Source organism: Prionailurus viverrinus, chromosome C1 (genome assembly GCF_022837055.1).
Source record: "Prionailurus viverrinus isolate Anna chromosome C1, UM_Priviv_1.0, whole genome shotgun sequence".
NCBI lineage: Eukaryota > Metazoa > Chordata > Mammalia > Carnivora > Felidae > Prionailurus > Prionailurus viverrinus.
The window spans coordinates 199,834,603-199,840,209 of record NC_062568.1 but is presented as its reverse complement, the minus strand read 5'-3'; the positions used below and the strand labels follow the sequence as shown (position 1 = coordinate 199,840,209).

General features: G+C 49.3%; 1 long non-coding RNA gene across 1 annotated transcript; it reads right to left on the bottom strand.

The window, feature by feature from the left end:
• Positions 1–1,535: 1,535 nt before the first annotated feature.
• On the bottom strand, positions 1,536–4,934 carry LOC125171562 (uncharacterized). Its single transcript, XR_007154397.1, has 3 exons — positions 4,871–4,934; positions 2,343–2,411; positions 1,536–1,850 (listed from the first exon to the last, which is right to left on the bottom strand). It is a non-coding gene; the product is annotated as an uncharacterized LOC125171562 (long non-coding RNA).
• Between the last annotated feature and the right edge of the window lie 673 nt (positions 4,935–5,607).

Below are 5,607 nucleotides of genomic sequence, written 5' to 3'. Positions count from 1 at the left end.
GGTCACTGAGGGTGAAGTGAGGTTGTACAATGCGATTTTGGAACATGACACGATGCATTCCTGCCAGGAAGGGAAGGGACAGGATCCACTATGTACTGGGAATGCTCTAGCACGTTCACATTCCTGATCTTATTGATGAGGAATAAGAGTCGGGATTTTTATTCCCATTTTGTAGATGAGAAAACTGAGGCACATAAAGGTTAAGGAACTTAGATGAGGTCATCAGGGTGGTTAGTGGCTGAGTTGAGGGTCTAAGACAGGTCTCTCTGATTCTGGGCCCACTTACTGCCCTGATATGGGGGGGGATGGAGAGGGGGGAGGAAGACACATAACACCCATCTTGCTTCCCAGTGTTTTTCACAGCAGAACAAAGCCTAGCACAGAGAAGAAGGTGGGTTTGAGGTGGGATAAATCTTGGAGAGGGTGCCGCTCGGCCTTCCCATTGCCCCTCCCTCTCACAGATGGACAAACTGAAGCCTTGTATGAGCAGTGGAAGGAAGCACATATTTCTAGAGCCCTGTGCTGGGCTCACTAAGGCATTCTGCTCCCTATCAGCCATTATGGGAATTAGGTGGGGTATACATTTTCTAAGAAATCCTATCGCTCCCATTTTACAGATGGGGAAACTGAGGCTGAAAACAGAAGGAGACCTACCAAGGCTTCAGAGCCAGTGAATGGCAGAACCAGATTAACTTTTAACTTGGCCTCATCCTGAAGAACAATATCCACAAAATTGCAGTCATGGGATGCTCATTATTCGCGGTGATGCCCATAGAAATAAACACCCGCTATTAAAATAGAACGTGCTTATTTGTGTACCAATTGAAAGGATCTAATGCTTCACAGTGATAGTTGTATCCAGAAAACTCTGGATGTGTATCTGGAAAACTCTGGTATGCACTTAATCAATTCCCCCAACAACCTGTATGTGGTAGGGTTCTCATTTCTCTCAATTTGACAGATGAGGATATTGACCCAAGGTCACACAGCCAGCAAATCGGGGAACCTGGGACCCCTTGTTAATGATACCCCTCTCCCCACTGCCCTGAAAAACAGTCACCCAATGTCCTATTAACCAGCCCTTCCCTGAGTCCCCAGCAGTGACTTTGCACCCACGGCTCTGCCAGAATGACCATCAGGGGGGCTGACAGTGGCTCTCTCTTTGCTCAATGCTCTGTATCCTGGCAGCATTTGATGCTGTCATACATGATCCAGGAACCTTCCCCCCAGCCCCCATCGCAGTGGCTTCTGGGGCAACCCAGAATGGACAGACAAGAAATTCAGAGCACGCTTGGAAATCTGTCTTACCCTCATGTAATCAAGATATCACAAGGGACCCTCCCAGCAGGGTCAACCTCCTTCTCCTCAAAGGACAGTTGGACTCCTCTTCATATGACTCCCATTTCTGAACCAAATCTTCTTTTCACCACCATGTCAGATTTCTGCAGCCAAGATGGATGTTAGGGATCTTTAGCTGCATGGAACAGAAATCCACACAGGCTCACTTAAGCAAAGAAGAAATTTATTGGGGAGGATTTAGCAAAGCTTACAGATCAAAGGAAGCACTGAAACAAAACAGACCAGCCAGATCTCAAGCAGAACAAGACAGCAAGAATCCAGGCAGCAGGAACCACAGCATAAGCCTAGCCAGGGCTTTTGTGGGTGAGTCATGTTCACCCTGACACTGTCTTCGTGTGACTTCCCTGGAGACTTGAGTTCCAGGAGCCTCCTACTCTCTGTTCTCCTCTTGGCTGGGGGATGGGCAGGACACCTTGATTGACAGTCCCACAGATCCTGTCCATGGTGAAGGAGGAGGACGCTCACAAAAGTAGCATCAGAGCTCTATTATCCTGAAAAGGAGGATGGGGGTTGGGCCAGCAAAACCTAGGTATCCAATATCATCTGCCACCTTTAGAAGATGCTGAGGGGCCCATCATTTTCACACTTCAGATGATTCTAGGTCCCTGTCAGAGCTGTCACATGAGGAGGGTTCCAGCATGGATGTTCTCAAGTACCCAGCTAGACTAAAGGACAGGGGAGAGAAACTCTCTGCGAGGTGGTGGTGGGGGGGGGGGGGTCTTGGCCTCCATGTCTGTGTGCCTCCAGATAACTGTTAAGCCCCTTGGTGGTGACCAGAGGACCGGGGGGAATTCTGAAGTCTCCTACTCACTCATCCTTGATTCTCACTTTCAAAGATGGGCACATGATCCCTCCCTCCTGCGTGCCCTTCTTCGGACGTGGCTTTGCCCCTCCTCCCACCAAGAGACTGAATCTATTTCTCTGTGCCCTCCAGTCTGGGCCGGCCCTACACCCTGCTGGTTGCAAAGCTGTGTGACTCTTACCCATCTACATCTTCAGAAGGCTGGCAGCTTCGGTTTTGTACCCAGTACCCAGTGCATAGGAGATGCTACCTGTTAGGGATAGAACTGTGTCCATTCAAAAGGTGTATGTCACCCCATGGTGACTATGTTTGGAGACAGGGCCTTCAAGGAAAAAATTAAGGTTAAGTCATAAGGGTGGGGTCCTAATTCAATAGGACTTATGTCCCTAAAAGAAGAGGAAAAGCCATGTGAGGACACTGCTGGCAGGCAGCCTCACCAGAAACCAGCTCTGCTGCTGCCTTGATCTTGGACTTCCAGCCTCCAAAACTGTGAGGTTTAAGCTTGGCTTAAGCCGCCCAGCCTGTGGTATTGTTATGGCAGCCCAAGCCGACTAATGCACTGCTCATTAGTTGGGGGAATCTCTCAAGAATTAACCATGGTCCCTCTTCTCATTCTACATTCTATTCCTTGCGGATCTATCCTGGGACTTAAATGTCACCTGTAACTTGACAACTACCAAATTTATCTTGAATCTGCCCACTTCTCTCCAGCCCCATTGTCATCACCTTAACTCAAGCTAACCTCCTCTCGTACATTAGCCCGGTATTGTTATGATAATGCTGTAGAACAAACACCCCCCCCCCATCTCAGTGGTTTGCCACAACAAATATGCTTTTCTTTCTTAATGTTTATTTATTTTTGAGAGAGAGCGAGTGGGGATGGGGCAGAGAAAGAGAGAGACAGAGAATCTGAAACAAGCTCCAGACTCTGAGCTGTCAGCACAGAGCCTGACGTGGGCTTGAACTCAGGAACAGCGAGGTCATGACCTGAGCCGAAGTCAGACACTTAACCAACTGAGCCACTTAAACATATGCTTTTCTTGATGATGGGCTTATAAGTTATTTGAGATAGTACTTCCTCAGGCTACAGGTCAGGTTCTGGTCTTCTCTGTAGGTCTCCCCATTCTCCATGGACAGCAGCTACCCAGGACATGCTCTCATGGCACATGGCAGATGCATAAGAGTGTAAGCCAAACCATGCAAGTCGAAACCCCTGCTTATTACACCCACTAATATTCTACTAAAGCAAGTAGTTAAGCCCAAAGATGATGAGGCAGAAAAATATTGTTCCTCTCATAAAAGGGAAGCCATACCAAGGGCCAGGAAGGGAGGCAGAATTGAAGGCAAATAGCATAAACTGCCATTCCAGAGCTACTATGGCAGCCTCTATAATGGGTATCGTCCCAAAACCTCTGGAAGAGATATCTTTTAATAGAACATTCTGATTGGGATGCCTAAGTGGCTCAGTCAGTTAAGCATTGACTCTTGATTCCAGCTCAGGTCATGATCTCATGGTTCGTGGGATTGAGCTCTGTGTCAAGCTCCAAGTGCAGGGACGGTTTGGGAGATTCTCTCTCTCTCTCTCTCTCTCTCTCTCTCTCTCTCTCTCTCCCATCCCCTGTTTGCACGGTCTCTCTCAAAAATAATAAATAAACATTTAAAGAACATTCTGATTGAGCTGTTCCTCGAGCCTCTAATCATGTTCTGATCGATCCTCAAAGCCATTGATGGCTTCCCGCTGGTTCTGGGAGAAAGTCCAGATTCTTACTGTTGTCCACAAGGTGCTGTGTGATCTGGCATCTTCCCACCTCTTACACCATTCACCCTGACTCACTCTGCTCCAGCCACACGGGTCTTCTAACTCCTTGAACTCACGAGGACACTCCCCCTCTCTTGGCCTTTCCAACATCTGTTCCCTGCATCTGGAAATTCATCCCAACTTCCCCCATCTGCCCTCCTGGAAACCCTTCCAGCTCTCCAAGACTCTAAGGAAATGCCATTTCTTCAGGGAGGCCCTCCTGGCCCATCTTCCACCCTGCCACCTTGGATCCCCTCTTAGACATTTTCTAACTTCCTGTGATGGGCTGAGATTCACGTACTGAAGTCCCAACCCCCCAGTACCTCACAATGTGACTATATTTGCAGGGAGAGTCTTTAAAGAGGTAACTGAGTTAAGATGAGTTCACTAGGGTGGGTCCTATCCAATGATTGCTGGTCTTATAAGAAGAGCAAATTAGCACAAACACACAGAGTGAAGACCACGGGAGGACCAGGGAAAAGACGACTGTCTGCAAGCCAGGGAGAGCCATCAGAAGATACCACCCCAGTTAGCACCTGAATCTTGGACTTCTAGCCTCCAGAATTGTGACAAAATACATTTCTGTTGTTTAGGCCACCCAGTCTGTGGTACTTTGTTATGGCAGCCACAACAAGTGAATACACTTCCGGCACTTTCCTTCTTAGCACGAACCACAATGGTAGTGATGCGTTATTGTATATGTTCTCATGTGCCCACCTCTTCCACTAGACTGTGAGCTGTGCAGCTATACAGGGACCACATTGTCTTCTTATCCCAGGCCCCATCCCCAGTGCCTAGCTTGGTGGCTGACACATAGTAAGCACTCAAAAACTATTTGCATAAATGAATAAACAAATGAGCCTCATCTCAGGAAACAAAGCAGGGGCTTGGAAGATGGTGGCCCTGCAGACCCGCCCTGTGACTCCCCTGCCTCCACTCTTCTGGTCTCAACGAGCCTCCTGCTCAACCGGTGAGACTTGCGCTTTGATTTACTCCCTGGTGACATCATAGCCATCACCATGGCAACGCCCAGCGATGCCTGTCTGCCAGACAAAGTCGCTTCCATCAGGAAAGGGCAAATGGACACCCAGGGTGGGAAGGAGTCATTTATGAGGTGCAGCGTCAGCCCTCACAGCCCTGCATGGGCAACCAGTGCCTGGTGGGGCTGCGGCTGGTGCCACAGCATCTGTGTCCCTGTGGAGGGCAGCCAGGACTGACTTCCCTGCTGTGGGAGAGAGCTCTTTATCTTTGAGACAGGCCAGCCAGCCGGAAGCCAGTGTGTAGGTGGAGGCCAAGTATAGCACAGGCACGTCTGTCTGGCCCACCTGCATCATCTGCCCATAGCCCCTCAAACACCTGCGTAAAGCTCTGGCTTCCCGGCTTCACATCACTCTTTCCTTCCTGGCTTCTTACCTTCCCTCCTGCCCCCCGTCCTCCCCACTCCCCCCATTTTCTTTTTCTTTCTTTTTTTTTCGGGGAGGGGGTTGCAAAATCTACTCAGAACCTGCTGTGTGTCAGGCTCTATCTCAGACAGGAGTGTTCGCCAATGTTCGAAGGGGTCTCTGCCTCATAGACAAGGAGTGGAGCTCCCATGCCTGCCTTTTTGGAGGTGCTCTGAGGCTGTGGCTGGAGGGTGGGGGCATCAAAG